Source organism: Mirounga angustirostris, unplaced genomic scaffold, assembly GCF_029215605.1.
Source record: "Mirounga angustirostris isolate CCGP_5_RB_7025 unplaced genomic scaffold, mMirAng1.0.hap1 SCAF_7, whole genome shotgun sequence".
Lineage (NCBI taxonomy): Eukaryota > Metazoa > Chordata > Mammalia > Carnivora > Phocidae > Mirounga > Mirounga angustirostris.
In genome coordinates, this window is record NW_026991715.1 from 136,220,175 (window position 1) to 136,244,940 (window position 24,766).

At 36.0% G+C, this 24,766-nt stretch overlaps 1 protein-coding gene and 1 pseudogene across 1 annotated transcript in view; one reads left to right on the forward strand and one right to left on the reverse strand.

Annotated features, from left to right (window-relative positions):
• The window catches only part of CDH12 (cadherin 12), a 992,169-nt gene that overhangs the window by 75,479 nt on the left and 891,924 nt on the right, over positions 1-24,766 (forward strand). The window lies entirely within an intron of this gene.
• LOC123835886 (zinc finger and BTB domain-containing protein 8A-like) lies at positions 1,360-17,582 on the reverse strand (annotated as a pseudogene).

The window sequence follows — 24,766 nt, forward strand, 5'->3', positions numbered from 1 at the left end:
GGAAAAAATGCTTAAAGCATGTAAGAGGTAACTTGTTCAAAGAGTGTTATACATAAGATTTACATATAAATAACCTGACATTAAAAACATGTCCGTAGACACTGGAGGGTCATCACTGAGCATTCTTGGATAGCTCTAGTCTAAGTTATTATGTATTGTTGAAGCTTATTAAGTTCTTTCATACTTCCTAATTCTAATAGGCTTTCTTCTAATTACTGCAGATTGGTGAGGTTTGACTTCAGTTCTTTGCCATTTCGGGAGACAATATGGGGACAGTCGAAAGAGGGCTGTTTAAAATCAAGACCTGTCCATCACTAGTCCCACCACTTAAGCTTTCTGATTAATTTCCTCACTTGTAAATTAGAGACAATAATATCTACCTTGCTGATTAAGTGAAAAAATGTGTGAGAGAGCACTTTAGAAATAATATAGCAGAACAGTAAATGTTAGAAATTACTCTTAAGAATGGTAACTTCCAATTTTCTCGTTCATCATTTTTTTTGGTTTTTTTTGTTTGTTTTCCTTTAGAGAGGAAGAGAATTATATTGACAGATCTTCACAAACTCCCTTGACTTTAGGCAGTATTTGTTTCCTGCTTTAGAAGATGATGTCTCTATGTAATCTCTGGTCTGCCTCTATTTTAGGTTTTTGCTTTTTTTTTAAACAATACTGACTACATAAGAGTCATCTTTACCTTAATGACAAAAAATTCAAATATGAACAGTTTCACATTTTAGATTTGTCGTCTGCCATAATCCTAAAACAATACCTAGGATATTAGGATACTGAAAGGTTGTTTTAGATCTGAAATTAAATTATATCTGAAATTAATAGAAAGACTTATAATTCAGTCAGGTAAGGGTGCCAGACCCTTAAATGTGCTCTTACCTGGTTCCCTGTGAAAATTCAATATTAGTAGTTTGTGTTTTTGAAATGTCTTGAAATTATCTTACAGAAAGTTTGGTTGTGGTAAATTTATTTAAAATACTTTCTTTGAGAAAAGTTTGCTAAGCAGATCTTTCAAATATTAAAAGAAAAAAGGTACCTCTGTAATAAAAGGAAGAGGATTAATTGTTCATCCCTCATGCCAACTCATGCGAGGTCTTTCTTTCCGGTGCAGCAACATATTTTAGGGCAACAAAGTTCAGAATGGATACCATGACCTGTTCGGAAAGTATGCAAGTTATATTAGGTCATCACTTTTAAGTCAGTCTGATACCTTTGTGAGCCAGACTCTGACCACGGAAAAATAGAGAGACAGGAAGTCAGCATAAGTTGCAGACATGCCAGCTCTGTTGGTTCCCATGTTAGCTACCTAATGTCCAGGTTGAGTCCTGACCCCTGCAGAAACTGATCCTACTAACAAATGCAGCTGAAACCAGCCGGCAGATGTCCTGGGGGTTCTATCTCCTTCTCTTCTTCTTCATTATCATCAACCCAATTTTATGACCAGATCAGCAGACCCATCCTCTTCAGTCTCCATGTATGATCTATTCTCATCTTCACTGAAGTGCCATCTGGAATCCTTATCTCCATCTGATGGGGACATACGATGCTGTTCAGCTTCCAAACCAATGGGGAGGCTGTCTATGCCCACTTCAGTGCCTGTAGCATCTGTAGTGCCTGGTTCCTTCCTGGACCACTTGCCCTGTTATATCAGTCACGTGGCGTTTGCATTTTCTGCAGATTAATTTGCATGCCTGGTGAATTGTTCAGAAACGGCTACTGAGGTGGTCCAGCCTGCTAAATCTTTTCCCACAGGCTTGACATGGATAAGGCCTTTCTCCCGTGTGGCAACAAGGGTGGAGCTTGAGGTCTGCCTTCCGCTTGACCAGGAGTGTGCAGTATGCGCACGTGAACCGCATCCGGGGCAGATCATCTGGAAAGCCTCTGGATGTGACATCAGGTCCTGGACCATACGGATAGCTCACAGGAGTAGAGTGCATGTCAGCATCAATTTGTGCTTGTTATTCAGATTGGGAAACGCGGCTGGAAGAATCTGATGTTTGTGCTTCTCATTTGCTTGACTTAAAATGAGCAGCTTCAGAAGACGGTGACAACCTCAAATGTTTGGACTTTTTAATGGAATCTTTCCTTTGTTCATGCTTAGTCAAAGGCTGTTGAGTATTCCTTTGGGAGGCTGGACGGTAATTATACTTACTCCAAGATTTCCCACTTATTATACCTGTTCCTTGATCTGAGCTTAGGTGAGAATGCAGAGAACTGCTTTCTTCTTGCCAGCCACAGCTGTAAAAGGAGGAACGTTCTATACCATTAGAATTGGCATCTTTATCGGAGAGACTGAAATAGCCATTTTTTCTTTCTCACTAATGTCTAGTGAAGATTTAATAAAGGTCTTACATATGCTAAGGACATCAGTCATCTGAAGGAAGCTAGCGGCCTGACCTCACAGGGTTTACACTTTCTTTCCCCCAATACTGTTTATAAATCCCAGGGAAGGGCTCTTTAAGGACCAGCTTGTAGACGGTATACAGTTGTGAAGAGCTTGGGATACTTTAACAGTCCATGCTTGGGGGCATGCGAACACCTGTGGGACCATGGAGGAGTCACTTGTGTCTATTATCACACTTGTGTCGATTTTTCTAATAAAAATTATTAGAGCCCTATGTCGAAGTTCCATAAAATAGTAGAAGAAAATACTAGAATCATTTTGATTACTCATTATCTCTGTACCCAAATCTGCTCATTTGACAAGCATGTATTTAAGGAATTTGCTCATAATATTGCCTGTTTAGCTCCTCCTCCAAAGAGAAATTAAAAAGGAATAGCTTCATGCCTATGGAAATTAGAGGTAATGAGAAAAAAAAGAAAATAGAGAAAGCTTTACTTTTTTTTTTTTTGCTGGGTTGGGAGTGCTGCTGGAAAAGATCATACCGTATTCTGATGTTTAAACAACCTAAGCAAAAAGAGTATATATATAGTTCTTTAATAAGTTATATTTCAAATATTTCAGTTTTATTCTTTCTGTAATTTTTAATCTTCTACAAAATAATGATATTGGAAAAGGAATACTTAATTAGCTGTATTGAGTTGTTTAATTTTACTCTGGGGGTTAAGTTTTCTCATAATTATAGGATAATAGGTTATCTTATTTATTTTCTTCAATATATATGTAGACAGTCAAGCAAAAATGAAGCCCACAGAATATAAGTGATTGTTCATGACTAAACAGAATGTCTGTGGCAGAGACTAGGGTAGATCCCATGTGCCCTGCCTCCCAAAGTTAGGATCATCTCATCTATATTCTAAATACTTTCCCTGTTTCTTTATAGGTGAAGTTAACTAAATATAGCTTCTCTCAGTTTCTACTGAAATGTTTATGTTCTGAGTTCCAATCACCTTTAATTCTCAGAAAAAAAAAAAAAAACTTTACAGCTATACTCATATAAAATTACTACCATATGGAAAATTCACATTCTACACTTCAAACCCATTTAGATAGTAAATGCTTCAGAGTTGTTTCCATATCTTTTCAAAATTGTGTCCCTCTGTCTTGGCTCAGTTCCTGGAAGATAATACACACTCAATAACGATGTTTTTGAATGAAGTTTTTGAATTCAAAGTCAGTTCTATTCATTTCAGAATACGTTACGATACATATTTAGTTTCCAGAGGATAGAATTATCTACTACATTTTCCTAAGAATTAAGATTTTTTTCTTTTCTGATGTTGTCCTCACTAAAAATTATAGAAGCAAATAGATTATATGAATTCTATGGCTTATGTGAAACGCAACCTGAGATTAAATAGTCATAATATTGAGTTCAGTCTTTCTGCTCTCTCCTTGAAATAGTGAGCACAGTTAAATTACAATTCCAAATACCGAGATCAAATTTTTATGGAATGTATTCACTAAATTTATAGCTACAGTCCCTGATAATCACATTGAATTATATGATTGACCCATTAAGAATAACTTTCCTTTTTTAAATCATAGACCATAGTTTAAATGACTGTGCTCTAAATAGAAAATGTGAGGTCAAAGAGAAATACTGCCTTTAAAAATGGCAATATTTTAAAGCCCCAGGTATAAATTATTATTTTTATATAAAGCTTTGATATGAGGAAAATAATATTTTCTTTTTTTATTTATTTATTTGACAGAGAGAGACACAGCGAGAGAGGGAACACAAGCAGGGGGAGTGGGAGAGGGAGAAGCAGGCCTCCCGCAGAGCAGGGAGCCCGATGTGGGACTCGATCCCAGGACCCTGGGATCATGACCTGAGCCGAAGGCAGTCGCTCAACCGACTGAGCCACCCAGGCGCCCGGAAAATAATATTTTCTTTAGCTATAGTAGATTGTCATTCCCCAGTCTCCAAAGAATATATTTTTAAAGAAATTGTAGGTATAATTTATTTTTAATGCTACTCATTGCAGGTGGCTGGGTATAATTAGTGTTATTAATTTTGGTTCACAGCTCCTTGCAAAACAGGATAGGTACATTAAAAATCCATAAATATATGTTTCATAGTGATTATGTGCTTCATATTGTATGTGATTATTATATTATAAAATGTTCCTTTTTTTAAAAATAAACTCTGATTTAAATGGGTGGCTGTTGGCATGATCTACTTTACCACTCAGTGGACCTAATGTTCTCTTGAGACGCCGCATCTTGATTTAATTTATTTGTTCCACATTTAGTTGAAAATGTTGAGAACATTCTAGCAAGTTCAAAAAATAATGTTTTCATGTTGAATTGCCATTGTAAAGGAGTCAGATTAAATGGACTATTGATTAATAATCTAATGTTTATATCCAATTAAATGACATTCAAAGTTCAAGCTAATTTTAGTCTTTGATGCATTCATAGACTTCAAGAAAACAGGGTATTCATTTTGCCTTTTTACCATGCAGTACCTTAGTATTCAAAAGGCTCTGTGTTTCTGTATAAATTATATTAAAGATAAATCAATTCCTAGACAAAATGGATTTTTTTTTTTAAGATTTTATTTATTTGAGAGAGAGAGAATGAGAGAGAGCAAGCACATGAGAGGGGGGAGGGTCAGAGGGAGAAGCAGACTCCCTGACAAGCAGGGAGCCTGATGCGGGACTCGATCCAGGGACTCCAGGATCATGACCTGAGCCGAAGGCCGTAGCTTAACCAACTGAGCCACCCAGGTGCCCCGAAAAAATGGATTATTTTAAAAGCCACAAACACTAGTTTACAAAATGAACTTATAATTTCCCTATCCTCCTTCAATCTGGCTTTTTATTTCAATATAATATCCTAGTAACTTATCCATATTTACACATGTAGTTCAATTTTATACATTTTGACTGTTGGATAGTTCCATTGTATATATTGAGGTATTTAGCTATTCCCTTGCAGTTATTTCTAACTGCAAATGAAATTGTTACAGAGATCCTTATGCATACCTTTCTACACCTGTACAAGCATTTTTCTAGGATTTGTAGAATTTTGTATGTATGGTATACACATTTTAAATGCATATATATTGAAATTATTCTCTAAATTCGGTATGGTAATTGACACACTCACTAGCATTCTTTAAGAGTTCCCATTGTTCTACATCCTTGCTAGTATTTGGAAATTAGGTGGCTTTTTTGTTGAAGAATGATAGTTGAACTGCATCCTTTTGTGATTTTTACTTTCAATTTCCTGATTGTAATGAGAGTTAGCATTTTCTCAGAAGTTTATTGGCCATTTGGTTTCCCTTTCTTAAATCGCCTTCTTATACTCTTTGTCCATTTGTTTTCAACTTTACTGTCAATTGTTTCATTTTAAATTTGTAAGAATCCTTTATATATTCTGTTTAATAATCCTTTATTTTAATATTTAAACTTTAGTTGATCTTACGAGAAATTTTTCTATACTTTATGACATGTGTATCTTGAAAAAGAATTATACATACCCTAGGGACATAATGAGACATATTATCTTTGCTTCTAAAAGTTTTGAAACTTACTTTTATGCACATAGGTCTTTATTTAAGGGGTTTGTAATTGCAAAACAGATTTTAAAAAGTTATTACAGGTGGAATTGTCTTGTAAAATGCTTTAAAAATGAAAATCTGGGGATGCCTGGGTGGCTCAGTAGGTTAAGTGTCTGCCTTCAGCTCAGCTTACGATATTGGGGTCCTGGGATCGAGCTGGGTCAGTTGGACTCCCTGCTCAGTGGCAGCCTGCTCCTCCCTCTCCTTAACTCCTCCCCGTCACTGCTCCTGCTCTCTCTCACTATCTCTCTCTCTCTCAAATAAATAAATAAATAAAACCTTAAAAAAATGAAAACCTGTGGTGTGTGATGTGTTCACATCCTAGTGCATGCATCACCAGATTTTAAAATGATGGGGCGCCTGGGTGGCTCAGTTGGTTAAGTGACTGCCTTCAGCTCAGGTCATGATCCTGGAGTCCCGGGATCGAGTCCCATATCGGTCTCCTTGCCCGGCAGGGAGTCTGCTTCTCCCTCTGACCCTCCCCCCTCTCATGTGCTCTCTCTCTCTCTCATTCTCTCGCTCAAATAAATAAATAAAAAATCTTAAAACAAAATTATTAAAATGATGAAACATGTCACTGGAATATTTAATATTTTAAACTAAAGTACATGCAATAACTAGCTATGTGTGTGTATGGTATGTTTTGGTGAGCATGAATCTATTGAATGTGCTGTGTTAAAATATAAGTTCTGTAAGATTTATGTGTCAGAAGACTCAAACTTCAAAACCAGTCCTTTTTGACCTATAAATTTAACCTCATCTGACCATGTAGAAAGGAATTTATGCATACACACACCCAAAGTGAAAACCAAGCTATTTTCAAAAAGCTAAGTGTTTGAATGACAGCAAAAAAGTAGTCAATCTGACAGGTTTCCTGTACTGTAACTAGTAATAATGATCTACCCTAGAAAATACTGGTAATATTCACTAACTCATGTCAACTGGTCTTTCACAGTCTTCCATAATCCCATGGATTATGCAGGCCCCAAATAGTGAATCTCCATATTTAACCAGATGATTGACTCATTCCCACTAGATCTGTAACAATGAAGACTTTCTTACATAATTAATTATTATGGTAGACTAGACCTATCATTCTTCCACTGGGAATTACTACTTAAATTCTGTATTTAGTAGACATTTCAAATTTAACTCCTTAGTGTATCATTAGTGTCATTCAGCTGCTTTGGTTTCTGAGGGTGTGCACTTTCTGTGTGGTCGTCTTTAAATAATGGTGAACGTGAAGCTGTCTAAGACTCACTGATTAGGTGAGCAGGTGAGCAGAGATGGACCTAGACTTGACCGTTGTTATTAATCATGAGAATAACAAAGTTGTTATTACTTCAAGTTTAATTGCCATGGATCTTATAATATTTTATTAATAGTGCTTTCTTTTATTTGGTTGAAGCAAAAAGATAAAAACAGAATTACCATAGTGTTAATTTTTATGGTATGCATACAAAATGTATGTTAATCCCTCTTTCCAGGATTCATGCATTCAGTTGTCATTTATTTTTAAAGTCCTTTAACCTGTACCAATTTCTTAGACTTACTTTGTCTTTCATGATCTTGACATTTTGAAGCAAACAGGCAAGATATTTGGTAGAATTAACCACAATTAGAGTTTTCAAGATACTTCCTCATTGTTTCAGGTTAAGCATTTTAGGTAAAATATCATGGGAGTGATGTTATACCCTTCTCAGGGCAACATATCAGGGGGAATGCGGTGACAGTTTATCCCATTAGTGGCAATCTTCACTTTGATCCTTCATTAAAGTGATTAAGGTAATGCGGGATTATTTTTTCCAATATGGAGTCAGTATTGTCCTTTATATTTAAAAATTAATTTATGGGGAGATTACTTGAGATTTTATAATATCATGTTCTTCATTATACCTTTATCCTATAGTTTCATTGTACATTTTAGCAATTCATTCTACATTTATTAGGATTCTACTGTAAGGAAAAGCTTTTATTATTTTCATATATTTTATTTCATATATATGTGGAAGTTCTATATCTTAGTTATTGTCCACTCCCAAATACTGAATGTTCTTTGTGGTTCTTAAATAATATATTGTACAAGTAGAGTTTACTGAATTTTACTTGGTGAGTAAATGTAGCTAAAATTTAGAAATGAAACGAGCACTGAGTGATCAGAAACAAAGTAACAATATTTTATCTAAATTTGGAACATCTCATGCCATTCTTTTGGCATGATTAAATTAGGAGTATATGATAACCATTTTCTTTCACGTTATTTGACAAATTAATTATAATTCAAATAGAAAGATACAAAAGTGAATTGCGCTTCCCTTTGTATTTTGATACTGATAGCTTCTGGTTGTGTTATTTGAACTAAAGGAAAATATGTCACATAAAAATATGTTATCTTGGAAAAAAATGTTATTTGAATAGCGATGCCTGGGAAGATAGCAGAGTAGGAGGATCCTAAACTCACTCTGTCTCACATTTACAACTAGATATCACTCACACTCTGTAAATAAACAGAATAATCCAAAGACTGGCAGAACAAACTCCACAACTAAACATAGAGAAGGAATCGCATCTGATTGATTAGGAAGGGCAGAAATGGTGGTCGGATCTGCATGTAGGAGGGAAAAGAGTTGCAGGCATGGAGAGGGGAAAGAAATCGTCCCTTGCACCACGGAGCCCACGCAGAGAAGACACATCCCCAAAACGACTGGCTTTGAAAACTAGAGGGGCTGAATTCCCTGAGTTTGTATAACTAGTGGGACTTAAAGCCTGGAGCTTTAAAAAGTCAGCTGACTCAGCAGTGGGCTAGCAGGGAGGGTCAGTGATAGCTGGGTCCCTGCTCTGAAAGAGATAGCAACCTTTGGAGAGGTAACACAGAAGGTACAGTTTGCACAGTGCATGGGGAAAACAGGAGAAAGATCTCTTTATACCGATTTTGGAGCATGTTGGGGGACTCTCCAGGAACAAAGAAGCTTTTCCTCCCTGCCCCCTGGCATATACACAGTGCCTCTTGCAGGAGGAAACCCTGCACAGACACTTGCTCCTTAACCTCCCCAGAAGTACATCCCACCCAGGTATTCTCCTAAGGGCTTGCCCATTTCAAGCCTGCTGGCCTCAGCCCTGGGTTCAGAACACATTTTGTCAACCCTGCACATGTCCTGCTCAGCCACTTTACACAGACTCAGTGTGTACCTGGTACCAAACAAAAGTTAAAAGAATTCATGACCACTAAACCAGCCCTAGGAGAAATGTTAAGGGGGACTCTGTGAGTGGAAAATGAAAACCATAAGTAAGAGTAAGGAAAATAGGAAGAACAAAAGAAAAAAAAAGTACACCTGTAAAAATCAGTCAAGAGAAGCACATAACAAAAGGACGTAAAATATAATACCAAATATCTGAAAGGTGGGGGGAGAACAGTAAAGAATGAGATCAAAGTTAAGCAACCATCAGCTTAATATAGACTGCTATATGCAGAAGATGTTATATGTAAACTGATGGGTAACCACAAATCAAAAAACAGTAATAGATATGTAAAAAACAAAAAAATAAGGAATCCAAGTATATCACTAAAGAAAACCAGCAAACCATGGAAGAAAGAAAGAGAAGAAAGGGTCAGAGAAAAACTACAAAAAACGGGTGCCTGGGTGGCTCAGTCGGTTAAGCGGCTGCCTTCAGCTCAGGTCATGATCCCAGTGTCCTGGGATCAAGTCCCTCATCAGGCTCCTTGCTCAGTGGGAAGCCTGCTTCTCCCTCTCCCTCTGGCTCCCTCTCCCTCTGCTTATACTCTCTCACTCTCTGATAAATAAATAAAATCTTAAAAAAAAAAAAAACCTACAAAAAGCAACCACAAAACAAGTAGCAAAATGGCAATAAATACATACCTATCAATGATATACTTTGAATGTAAATGGATTAAATACTCCAATCAAGAGACATAGGGTGACAGAGTGGATTAAAAAACAAGACCAATCTATATGCTTCCTACAAGAGACTCATTTCAGCCCTAAAGACATATGCAGATTGAAAGTAAGGGGATAGAGAAATATTTATCATGCAAATAGATGCTAAAAGAAAGCCAGAGTAGCGATACTTATATCAGACAAACTAGACTTTAAAACAAAGTTTATAGAAAGGACAAAGAAGGACATGATATAATAACAAAGGAGATAATCCCAACAAGAAGATGTAACAGGTGTGAATATTTATGCACCCAATATGGGAACAACCAAATACATAAAACAGTTAATAACAAACATAAAGAAGCTAATCAATAGTAATACAATAGTAGTAGGGGACTTTAATACCCCGTTTACATCAACAGACAGTCTATCCAAATAAAAAATCAACAAGGAAATAGTGGCTTTGAATGATACACTGGACCAGATGGACTTAATAGATGTATGTAGAATATTTCATCCTAAAACAGCAGAATACACATTCTTTTCTTTTTTTTTTTTTAGATTTTATTTATTTTTCAACAGAGAGAGAGACAGCGAGAGAGGGAACACAAGCAGGGGGAGCAGGAGAGGGAGAAGCAGGCTCCTGTCTGAGCAGGGAGCCCGATGCAGGGCTCGATCCTAGGACCCTGGAATCATGACCTGAGCTGAAGGCAGACGCTTAACGACTGAGCCACCCAGGCACCCAGAATACACATTCTTTTCAAGTGCACATGGAATATTCTTCAGAACAGATCACATATTCGGCCACAAAACATGTTTCAACAAATTCAGAAAGACTGAAGTCATACCATGCATCTTTGCTGACCACAGCATTATGAAACTAAAACTCAACCATAAGAAAAAATCAGGAAAAAACACAAATACAAGGAAGTTAAATAACATGATCTAGACGACGAATGGGTCAACCAAGGAATCAAAAAATAAAAAGTACAGGGAAACAAAAATAAAAACGCAGTGCTCCAATACCTTTGGATGCAGCAAAGCGGTTGTTAAGACGGAAGTTTGTAGCAATACAGTCCTACCTCAGAAAACAAGAAAAAACTCAACCTAACCTTATACGTAGAGGAGCTAGAGAAAGAATAACACACAAAATCCAAAACAAGCAGAAGAAAGGAAATACTAAGTATTAGAGCAGAAATACATGATACAGAAACTAAAAAACAAAACAAAACAAAACAGTAGAACAGATCAGGAAACCAAGAGCTGGTTCTTTGAAAAGATCAACAAAATTGCCATACAGCTAGCCAGACGCATGGGGAAAAAAAAAAAAAAAAGATGCATATAAACAAAATCACAAATGAAAGAGGAGAAATAACACCACTGAAATACAATTGTAAAATAATATGAAAAACTATATGCCAACAAATTAGACAACCTAGAAAAACTGGATAAATTCCAATGAACATATAACCTACCTAAACAGAAGCAGGAATTCCGAAATAGAAAATCTGAACAGACCAGAAAGGAGGTTGATTCAGTAATCAGAAAACTCCCATCAAAAGTCCAGAATCAGAGAGCTTCATCAGCAAATTTCTATCAAACATTTAAAGAGAAGTTAATACCTATTTTTCTCAAACTATCCCAAACAATAGAAAGAGGAAAATTCCAAACTCATTCTATAAGGTCAGTATCACCCTAATACCAAAACCAGATAAAGACCTCAGTAAAAAAGAGAACTACAGGCCAATATCTCTGATGAACATAGTTGTAAACATTCACAGCAAAACATTAGCAAACTGAATCAAACAGTTCATTAAACAAAACATTCACCACAATCAAATGGGATTTATTCCTGGGATGCAAGAGTGGTTCAGTATTTGCAAATCCATCAATGTGGTGCATCACATCAATGAGAGAAAGGATAAAAAACAAATGATCATTTCAATAGATACAGAAAAAGCAGTCGACAAACTACAACATCAATTCATGATAAAAGTCCTCAACAGAGTAGGTTTAGAGGAAACATCCCTCAACATAACAAAGGCTGTCTATGAAAAACCCATAGTCAACATCATATTCAGTGGGAAAACCTGAGAGCTTTTCCCCTAAGATCAGGAACAAGGCAAGGACGTCCATTCTCACCACTTTTATTCAACATAGTACTGGAAATCCTAACTACAGTGATCAGACAATATCCAAATTGGTAAGGAAGAGGTAAATCTTCCACTATTTGCAGATGACATGATACTACATATAGAAAACTAAAGATTCCACCAAAAAGCTAGAACTGATGAATGAATTCAGTAAAGTTACAGGATACAAAATCAATGTACAGAAATATGGTACATTTCTATACATCAGAGTAATAAAGAATAGACACTAATAATAAAGCAGCAGAAAGAGAAATTAAGAAAACAATCCTGTTTACAAAATAATAAGATACCTAGGAATAAACCTAACCAAAGTGGTGAGTGACCGATACTCTGAAAACTATAAAACATTGCTGAAAGAAATTTAAGATGACATAAAGAAATGGAGAGACATCCCATGCTTATGGATTGGAAGAACAAATATTGTTAAAATATCTGTACTACCCAAAGCAATCTACGGATTTTATGTGATCCCTATCCAAATCACAATAACATTTTTCACAGAAATAGAACAAAAAATCCTAAAATTTATATGGAACCACAGAAGAACCCAAATAGCCAAAGCAGTTTTGAAAAAGAAAAGCAAAGTTGGAGGTATCACAATTCTAGACTTCAAGGTATCATAAAACTGTAGCAATCAAAACAGTATGGTGCTAGCACAAAAATAGACATAGAGATAAATAGAATAGAATAGAAAGCCCAGAAATAAACCCACAATTATATGGTCAACTAGTCTTTGACAAAGCAAGAAAGAATATCCAATGGGAAAAAGACAGTCTCTTCAGCAAATGGTGTTGGGAAACCTGGTCAGCCACATGCAAAAAATTGAAACCAGACGACTTTGTGACATCAAACACAAAAATAAACTCAAAATCGATTAAAGACATAAATGTAAGACCTAAAACCAAAAAATCCTAAAAGAGAGCATAGGCAGTAACTTGTCTGACATCGGCCAGAGCAACATTTTTCTAGATACGTCTCCTGAGGCAAGGAAAGAAAAGCAAAAATAAACTATCGGGACTTCATCAAGATAAAAAGCATCTGCACAGCAGAGGAAAAAACAAAACTAAAAGGCAGCCTATAGAATGGGAGAAGATATTTACAGATGACATATCTAATAAAAGGTTAATATCTCAAATACTAAGAACTGATACAACTCAACACTCCCAAAATTTGAATAATCCATTTTAAAAAAGGTCAGTATACATGAACAGATATTTCTCCAAGGAAGACATAAAGATGCCCAACAGATATATGAAAAGATACTCAACATCACTCATCATCAAGGAAATACAAATCAAAACTTCAATGAGATATCACCTCACACCTGTCAGAATGACTAAAACCAAAACCAAGAAACAATAAATATGGCAAGGATGTGGAGAAAAAGGAATCCTGGTGCACATTTGGTGGGAATGCAAACTGGTGCAGCCACTCTGGAAAACAGTATGGAGGTTCCTCAGAAAGTTAAAAATATAACTATCTTATGATCCAGTAATTGCACTACTGTGTATTACCCATTGAATACAAAAACACTAATTCAAAAGGATATATGCATCCCTATGTTTATTGAACATTATTTACAATAGCCAAATTATGGAAGCAGCCAAATGTCCATTGATAGATGAATTGATAAAGAAGATGTAGTGTGTATATATGTATGTGTGTATGTACATATGTGTGTATGTATACATATACACACAATGGAATATTCATCCATTAAAAAAGAATGAAATCTTGGCATTTGTAATCACATGGATGGGGCTAGAGAATATAATGCTAAGCAAAATAAGTTAGTCGAAGAAAGACAAACACCATATGATTTCACTCATAGGTGGAATTTAAGGAACAAAACAGATGAGTGAAGGGAAAAAAGAGAGAGAGAGAGACAAACCAAGAAACAGACTGTTAACTGTAGAGAACAAAATCAAGGTTACCAGAGGAGATGTGGGTAGGAGGATGGGTGAAATAGGTGATGGGGATTAAGGAGTGCACTTGTCATGATGAGCACTGGGTGATGAATTATTCTATCACTCTATTGTACACCTGAAACTAATATAACACTGTGTGCTAACTAAACGAGTTAAAATGAAAAAATATGGTATCTCACTGACTTACATAAAGTATAAGGCATATTTTATCATTCTATAGATGAAGAAAGGTAAGATCTAGAGAAGTCGTTTTCAGACTTCTGTTCTTTTAATGAGACACGTTTAAGCCATAAGAATGTTCAAGTTTTCAACATACTTCAAAAACATTTTTAGATTATTAGGTTGTAACACAGACAAAAAGTAAGTTGTCAACTCTTGACTATAAAAAAGCACACACATACACAAACACAAAGTAAGTCTAAGTCTATTGGATCTATAGCAGTAAAATAAAATAACAATGTGAAGATTCTTATTAGTGCCTTGTAAGTATAGATACAAACAGATGTTTTTAATGTTCTATGTTTTTAGTGTTTGGGGATGTATGCCTTAGTGGTTCAAGGAAGATATTTACATTCAGGGAAGTGGTTGCGAGTGAGTAAAGTTCATAACATAATAGTTTAGAAATGGTGTGTGGGAAAAGGTATGAATCTTGAAGCAAGTCATGATAACTAAACTGTTGTTTGAAAAGAAAATTGTTTGCTCAGAAGATAACTGATGCCGTAATAAAAGACTCGTTTGCTTAGATGGATAAACTCTTTGTCCAGATACATTTGTTTATAGGAATTTCCCGAAGTAAACAGTAAAATTATTAATTCACACCCTTATCTTCATGGAAAAGAATGATCTGGACAAAGTAATTATGCCAATTTGATACAAATGATCTCACTTCTCAGTCCTGATCATTATGCTATGTGGATTCAAGTGGTCTCATCTCAATTTTCAAGGTTATAAATGATTCCCTTGATAAAAAGGTGATGATATAACATTCTGCCTCAATCAGGAAATGATATTGGAACGTAAATCATTGAGAATGATGAATGACTCTAATTTTTATCATAAAATAAATTATTCACCAGTGTTATTTAAATGAAAAATGCTACTCTATCAAATTATTTATAAAAAACTTAGAATACAATGATGTAATACTCTTTTTTAAGAATCATTGCCTGAGATGCAAACTTAAATGCCAATAAATTTGCATGATGAAATTGAATTTCCTCTTTTCTAACACCAAAGGAAAGATCTGTTTTATAAGAATCTATTCCTATAATTATTATCACTCCTTCTACATATGAACCATGTATTTAAAAAAAAACATGATTTCCTTTATGTACATATATCAAAATGATTTACGTTAAACACATATGAACACATACCTGGAGGTGTGTGTGCGCGCGCACACACACACACACACACACACAAGAATTACTGTAGAGGCGCCTGGGTGTCTCAGTCGGTTAAGCGTTCAACTCTTGATTTTGGCTCAGGTCATGATCTCAGGGTTGTGAGATCCAGCCCTGCATCAGGCTTCACTCTAGGTGTGGAGTCTGCCTAGGATTCTCTCTCTCTCCCTCTCCCTATGCCCCTCCCCCTTCCCCTTCTTAAAAAAAAAAAAGTTCTTGACGTATAGTAGGCTGGGTTTTGTGGTTTCATTACCAGTTTTTTGTTTTGATGAGGTGTTTGACAAATTCACTTCTCTGAGCGTACCTTTTTTTTTTTTTTTTTCTTTTTTGTCTGTCTGGAAAATTAGGGCTTTGAGATTTATAATCTTTAAGATTCCTTTTCTACTGTCATCATTTTATAATGATGTGCTTGGGTGTATATATGTATGTGTGTTTTTTTGAAAAATTGTAAATTCTGAAATTCTGTAGAAACTTAAGTTATAATTGTCATTAGGACATAGTAGGTCACAAGCAAGTTTTGTTTCTATTCTAACAACTTCATGAAATAAGAGTTGCTTTTTCAGATGAGCAAACTCTAAGTTTAGATAAATTGGTTTACACAAATTTCTTGAATCAAAGAGTAAAATATTCATTCACTGCCACACATGTCTAATGTCAGGTATAAGTAAATAGTAAAGTCTATTCCGACTGGTAATGTCATAGGACATTTGGCATATAAGGTACAGAGAAGATATTATTGTTTATATTTATATCATGAACCTCTGGAGCATTTCTTAATGTCCAGATTGAAAGATGGATGAACCCAGAGAAATGGCATTTCCTTATGTAGTCATAAATAGAGAAGCTTTTAGTTTTAGTTCAGTGAATCTTTTAAAATGTTTCCCAGGAAATCTAATTCAATTTGACAAATATATACATAGCACTTAATATTGTAGATAATAATTCAGTGTCCTAGTTGGCATGCCTTGAGATTCCTGTCCCTCATAAAACTATGCAAAGGTGCCATTTTTCCAGGGGAGTTTCAGTTCTTAACTGAAATAAGAAAAATGAGTTGCTTTCAATAATCTTTGTAAAGATTTAAGAATGACGTATGTGAAAAATCTTTTAAATATGAAATGCTGTGAATATAAAGCCTGGGATATAAATCAAGATTCAGAATACTTCTTCAGTCTTCATGAACAGGATGGCATCAACTTAATGCTCAGTTATCTTTGTCACCTGGAGCTTTTTGAGATGGAGACCTGTAAACAGAAGTGATATGTCTAGAATCTTTAAAATGTCATTAAGAAATGAGAGGAAATATCAAGGAGAATTATGACAACAAAGATTATATTTAAGGGATTACAGCCTGTTGGAGCTCTGTGAAATATAAGAATGCTAGACAAATCACCTAAGCAACTGATATTTGCATGAAAGGAATTTTGAAAATTTAATTTCTCATGTGAAACAAAATTGTTAATCATCATAAAAAGTATTGATTGCCTCCTGTGTGCTCTGTGGGTCTAGATATTTGTTTTACACACATAGAAGGTTATGCTATAATTATATATCTTGTACATATTGAATTTCAATTACTGAAGTGCGAGAGTTTCCACAGTACATATGTTTACATAATGAGGTCATTTTGAAAATAATCTTTTCCTTCTCTGCAAATAATACCAGAATATCTGACTTATTAATTTATTTATTCATTCATCTGTTTTTCAGTTACCTGCTATTTGTTCCGCATTGTTTTAGGCACTGAGAGTATTACAAAAGACTCCATTCCCTTGTGAATCTTATCTTTCATGTAGATTCTAGACTTAAGAAACTGGGTTGGCTTATCAGCTATGACACTTCTGCATAATTGCATTTCTGCAAATGGTTTGTCAGCAGTCAATTTCCCAGTAGACCACTACAAAAATTGTTGATCAAGCAAAACTAAGTTTACAGGCATGCCTCAGAGATATTGCAGGTGCAATTCCACACCCCCACAGTAAAGTGAATATTGTAATAAAGCAAGTCAAATAAAGGTTTTGATTTCCTAGTGCATAAAAAGTTATGATTACACTATACTGTAGTCTATTAAATGCACATGGAATATCATTATGTCTAAAGAATATACAGACTTTGATTAAAAAATACTTTATTGCTAAAAAATACTGTCATCTGAGCTTTCAGTGAGTCCTAATCTTACTGGTAGAGGGTCTTGTCTTGATGTTGATGGCTGCTGACTGATCAGCATGGTGGTTGTTGAAGGGTGGGGTGGCTGTGCCGACTTCTTAAAAGAGGACAATGAAGTTTGTTGCATCAGTTGACCTGTCCTTTTCACAGATTTTGCTGTAGCATATGATGCTGTTTGATGGCATTTTGTCCACAGTAGAACTTCTTTCAAAACTGGAGCTAATCCTCTCAAACCCTGCCACTGTTTTATCAACTACATGTATGTAGTATTTTAAATCTGTTGCTGTCATTTCAATAATCTTCACAGCATCTTGACCAGAAGTGGATTCCATCTCAAAAAAATATTCCCTTTGCTCTTCTGCAAGAAGTAACTCCTCAGCCATTAAAGTTCTCTCTTGAGATTGCAGCAACTCAGTCCCATCCTCAGGCTCCACTTCTAGCTCTCCTGCTATTTCTATCCTATCTGCACTTACTTCCACTGAAGTCTTGCACCCCTCAAAGTCATCCATGAGGATTGGAATCCACTTCTTTCAACTCCTAGTAAGTCTGATATTTTGACCTCTTTTCCATGAAGCATGAATATTCTTAATGCCATCTAGAATGGTGAATACTTCCCAAAAGTTATTCAGTTTACTTTGCCCAAATCCATCAGAGGAACTTCTATGACACCTTATGTGATGTATTTCTTAAATAACAATACTTGAAATTCAGAATTACTCCTTGATCCATGGCTGCAGAATGGAGGCTGTGTTGGCTGGCATGAAAACAACATTAATCTCATCGTACATCTTCATCAGAGCTCTTGGGTAGCCAGGTGCATTGTCAATGAGCAGTAATACAAGATTTTATTTATTTATTTTAGAGTGAGAGCACAAGCAGGAGGGGCAGAGGCAGAGAGAGAGAGAATCTCAAGCAGACTTCACGCTGAGCATAGAGTCTGACACAGGGTTCCATCTCACCACCCTGAGAGCACGACCTGTGCTGAAACCAGGGGTCAGATGCTCAACCGAGTGTGGACCCAGGCACTCCAATGAGCAGGAATATTTTGAGAGGAGCAGTAGATCTCAACTGTGAGCTCAGCATATTGAGTAAACCTGATGCACGATTGCCACAAACCTTCAATTTGTAAAAAATGCAGTATATGGAAAGAGCAGTAAAGTGAAGCACAATAAAATGATATATGCTTATATTTAATTTGCTGCTATAAGACATGGGGTGTTAAGTTTTTGTGTCATTTTGGCCAGGCCGCAGTGCCCAGGTGTATGTTGAGTTATGGATGTTGTTGGAAAGGTATTTTTAATGCAATTACATTTGAATCAGTAGACTTTGAGTAAGCAGATTAAGCTCCATAATGGGGGTGGGCCTCATCCAAATAGTTAAAGATCTTAAGAAAAAGACTGTTTTCCTCTGAGGAAGGGGGAATTCTGCCAGCAGAATGCCTCTGGACTTGAACTGCAACCTCACTTCTTCTCTGGGTTTCTAGCCTGGCGGCCCATCCTGTGGACTTTAAGATTTGGCAGCCTCCCCACTCACATGAGACAATTTCTTAAAATAAATCTCTCTCTATATATATAAATATACATCCTATTGATTTTGTTTCTCTAGAGACCCTGACTGGTACACGTGATAACACCATCTTGACAGAGTTTTAAGAGCATCTTCAGAACGGGGAAATCAGGGATGGATACATATAGCATTTCATTAGAAATGATTTCTTAATCTGAATAATTTTAAACAAGGGTTGCAATTCAAGGAACTAGTTTGGAATGGGCAGAGTTTATGGCACAATAACTCTGGATCAGTGGGTATAGATGAGACAAGTATCGATAGGCAACCTGCTAGTCCTGATACGTACATTATTTTAGTTGGCTCGAAGTGTTCAAGGAGTAAATATCTCCTGGAATAGGAAGGAAAGTTATTTTGCCTAATCTCAGGGTTTTTCATTGTTGTTTTTGCACAAAAATGGGAAGAAAAAAGTTTTTCCAGAATTGTTTGGAACTAGGTTGGGAGAGTATGTCATTTCAGTTCTAAAATAAGAGGTTGGAGATAAAAGAAGTAGAAGAGCACATGGCTTTGGAAGAAAGAATCTATGGTGGCCTCTTAGAAATCAATCCGAGTATCTCTGATACTGCAAAGCAATCCTGTCAGTGAATTACATGCTGGGTCACAAGTCAGAATTCCAGGTTGCCAGTTCTGACTCCATTCCATCCTAACTGTAGGATTTAGTAAGTCTTTTGACATCTCTTGAGTCTGAGTTTACTCACCTTCCTTATGGTATCCTGGCCAAGATCTTACTCAATTTTAAAATCCTATTATTTCCATGTTGTTGCAAATGGCAAGATTTCATTTTTATTTTTTTTTATTGCTGAGTAAGTATTCTCTTGTATATATACATCTTCTTTGTTCATCTGTCGTTGGACATCTGGGCTCTTTCCATAGTTCAGCTATTGTGGACATTGCTGCTATAAACATTGGGGTGCAGGTGCCCCTTCGGATCCCTACATTTGTATCTTTGGGGTAAATACCCAGTAGTGCAATTGCTGGGTTGTAGGGTGTTATGCTAAGTGAAATAAGTCAATCAGAGAAAGACAATTATCATATGATCTCACTGATTTGTAGAATTTTTTTTTTAAGATTTAATTTATTTATATGACAGAGAGACACAGCGAGAGAGGGAACACAAGCAGGGAGAGCGGGAGAGGGAGAAGCAGGCTTCCCGTGGAGCAGGGAGCCCGATGCGGGGCTCGATCCCAGGACCCTGGGACCATGACCTGAGCTGAAGGCAGACGCGTAACGACTGAGCCACCCAGGCGCCTCCAAATTTAAGTAACAAAACAGAGGATCATTGGGGAAGATAGGGAGAAAAAAATCAGAGGGAGACAAGCCATAAGAGACTCTTAAGCATAGGAAACAAACTGAGGGTTGCTGGAGGAGAGTTGGGTGGGGGGGATGGGGTAACTGGGTGATGGACATTAAGGAGGGCACGTGTTGTAATGAGCACTGGGTATTATATAAGACTGATGAATCACTGATCTCTACCTCTGAAACCAATAATATATGTTAATTGAATTTAAATAAAAATAAATAAATCAAAAATAAAATCCTGTTATTTCCTTAATGGATAGTAAAAATACAGACTACATAAGTATTAGACTCCTCAAAGGATGTCTGATGGAATGATGATGGAAATGAAAATTTGGGACAAACTAGATTATAATAGATTTCTCAGTAAGTAGTGACTGAAGCATTGAGTATAGAGATGATTATTTGAAGCTACCTTTATCATAGTCATTTAGTATCTAATTGTGTTGCCCTTCCATTGACCACTGTAAGTAAATAAGCCAGGAAATAAATATCAGGCTCTTGTGACTATGAAATTCAGTCATTGAATGGATGAGCAAATCTTTGCAATTGGAAAAGGTGATGTCAAATTCTATTGTATTGTTAAAACAAAACAAAACAAAAAGTTTACTCTGCTTGGTTAATACTACTTAATTCTACCTAATAAGGGAATTACTATTTTTGTAGGAAAATAGGAAAATACCAGGTTCTAGCAAAAACAAAAACAACTGTATATTAAACGGATGTTAGAGAACTTAATGGAATGTTTCGTGTTTACTTTTATAATTCACAACGTTCTGTTTTTTCATTTAGGAATAATTTTTGTTTTATTGATTTTCTGTGTGGCAGGATGCAGGGGTCCATGCGCACTATCGTGGCTACTCATAGGGACTGTGGGCGATCTTATTTAAAGATATTTTGTCAGAACGTCTGAGATACTTGCCAGAACAGTTTGAAGTGTTTTAGAAACAATCTTCTTTATTTTGGTTACATGCTAGATAAATAAAAGTCTATAATGTATGTTATAAATCACGCGCTTATTTAGTAAAATTAATGTTGCACTGCACGGCATGCCCTTCACCTTTGCAGTTCGATGGCACTTGGATGACGAGGTGTTCCTGGAACAGGTATCAGCTGCTGCCTGTGCTATCAGTCTCCGACAGTGGTTCTGTTAATTATTTTGCTAGAGTGTCAGAGGCAGATAGCAATCTCTCCAAAAGAGCAGACAGATTTAAAGAGGCAGAATTAATTAAAATTGATTCACACATTCTGTCACGTATAGGTCTGCTGGGAGCCTTTCTTTCTTATATCCCTCCCCGTTCTGTGATGTTGTGCAACACGTTACGGGTGGGAATCCCTACCATGGGATACTAATTATGGAGCTTGAATGGGATTAGCCACAGTGACTGGCACCGTAATGCATGAAAGGATTTTAAAATTTACTTCATTTAAGGGATTTCATGAGGGACCAATTCTTTCTTCTAACTTTTATAAGTGGTTATTGAGAAGTTGACAAACCTGAAAACCCAAGGTCACTAAGGATTATTGGAAAACTTACAAATGAATTGCACATTTTAGTAGTTAATTGTTCAAAATCATATGCTTTAAAAAGAATGAAGTACTGGAAAGAAAGATAATGGAAGTGGATCAGTGTATATTACTATTTTTAGTGAAGGAATGGGTATTATAGAATTTATACCTGAACATAGGAAAATAGCTAATAAGAAAATAACTTAATAGTCACATAATTTTTTTATACTAAATGTAACTAACCATTACCAATTTATATCAAAAAATGTTATACATTTTTTTGGCAATATTACCCTGACGCAAAACAATCTAATCCTGAACACCATGGGTTATGTGTTCTTCACTAAGGAAATAGTTGATATAAATTCTAAGCTGCTGTAACAACAGCAACAAAAAAACCCAAAACAGTTAAGCAAGATAAATACTTTCTGACATGTCTCCAGTTTGAAGATACCAACAGTGTAAATATAATCTTTGGTATAGCAGTTCAGAAGAGTCTGTTGCAGGGCTGATGGTGTGCCATCTTCAGGGCAGCTGTTATCTACGAGCCCAGATCCTACCTTCACATCTGCAGGGAGGAGAAAATTTACATGTGGGAATATTACGTCCAGGAAGGCAGGCGGCATGCTTTCTTGCTTTTAAGAGCTGGACCCTAAGCTTGTACATATCACCTTTGTTCATATACCGTTCACCAGCCATTAGCCACATGCTGCTGCCCAGCTAAATGCCCATTTTGATGGAGGAAGCAGAGGATGGATATCAGAGAACAGATAGCATCCGTAGGAAATGAAAAAAAATAAAAAATTAAAATCAACAAGTTGAAAGACTTCGTAATGGCCTGAGTTTTCTTTATATTTCTCATGATTTCACATTTTATATATTAAGTATCCTCATAAGAGTTAAAATTTAATATTCCATATAAATCATGATTTGGATAACAAAATAAGTCCTGTGAAATATTTTTACATATTACAAGATGTTGAAAATAATACTTTAGATAATATATAAAATAAGTATAGGAAGACATAAGGAATGGAATAGAGAATTAACTTAATTATTATATTTATCTTTTCAAATATTCTTTATTCCAAAAGTTGACTTCAATGTGTCATTCCTTATAATCGAATGAAGGTTTCTAAAGAGAATGTACGCCTCCCTGAATGTTACAAGTATAATGTGTAACAGTGCTATTACTATACACATAATAGTGTTTTAATCACTATTTGCTATTGTAACATGTGCTTATTCTTTTAAGAAACATGTCTAAACCGCTGAACATGTGTGAAGATTCTGTTAGGAGCTTTGAGTAGTACACAAGGAAGTAAGACAGTCAGGACCCATTACTTCAGGGTACTTAAAAATCTGTCATTTTAAATTAAGGGATTTTTCAGGGGCACCTGGGTGGCTCAGATGGTTAAGCATCTGCCTTCGGCTCAGGTCATGATCCCAGGGTCCTGGGATCGAGCCTCACATCGAGCTCCTGGTCAGCGAGGAGCCTGCTTCTCCCTCTCCCTCTGCCTCTCTCCCTGCTCATGCTTTCTCTCTCTCTCTCTGTATCTCTGTGTCTCAAATGAATAAATAAAATCTTTAAAAAAAAAATTAAGGGATTTTTCAGATCAGCATCAAGTTTTTTTAAGGAAGTATTAGTGGAATTATTTAGTTCAAGAATTACAATTCTAATGGAAACAAAGATGTACTATTACCTCATAGATAAAACTTGTATCCTTTCTTGCAGTTCTAAGTTGCTTATCCAAAGATGTAGCGTAACAATTTAGAGCAAATTAAATGAGTGTTATCCTCTTTGATAATGTTTGTAGGCTACATGCGAACAAGTATATACCCCCAAAATGAAAGTAAAAAAACAAAACAAATCAATACCTTAGAAATATAATCTTACTGAATTTCCTATACATATGGATAATCACAGTTTAAAATATAAACCTTGGGCGCCTGGGTGGCTCAGTTGGTTAAGCGACTGCCTTCGGCTCAGGTCATGATCCTGGAGTCCTGGGATCGAGTCCCGCATCGGGCTCCTTGCTCAGCAGGGAGTCTGCTTCTCCCTCTGACCCTCCTCCCTCTCATGCTCTCTGTCTCTCATTCTCTCTGTCTCAAATAAATAAATAAAATCTTTAAAAAAATAAAAATAAATAAAAATAAAATAAAAATATAAACCTTGAGGGGGCTCATGGCTGGCTCAGTCAGTTAAGCATCAGCCTTCGGCTCAGGTCATGAGGTCCTGGGATGGAGTTCTGCATCGGACTCCCTGCTCAGCAGGGAGCATGCTTCTCCCTCTGCTTGCTGCTCCCCCTGCTTGTGCTCTCTCTCTCTGACAAATAAATAAGTAAATAAGTAAAATCTTATACTACATATATAAACCTTGAGAGTATCCTATGTTTGATACAAAAGGGGAACAATGTCAACAATGCTCTGAATTAAAAAAATGTTTCTAACAAAAGTGGTTTATTGCATAAATTAATATATATTGGCTTTATTTTTTAAACTTTATTTTAATTGGATTTAATATAATATATTTGGAATAAAAAGGATTGAATTATATTGGGTTTTTTTTTTTTTTAAGATAGCCATGATTCAGAGGATGGTAAAATTTGCATTTATACCTCCTTGCAAATTGGGGCACCGTACTGAAAAACAGATGTGGAGTAAGTGTTTGTTAGCTTTTCTTCAAAGTAGTATTGTTTGGGGAAATTTATATTTCCATATGTACCCCTGACTTGGTTTATTTCTGGAGCAAAGAAAATTGATAGCTCTCTCTTCAAAGTAACCTGATGTGGAGACAGGAAAATAAGAACAGATTCGTTGCTCTTCAGTATGGCTCTTTTGGGGTAAAATGTAGCGTTTTGCAGTGGCATCAAT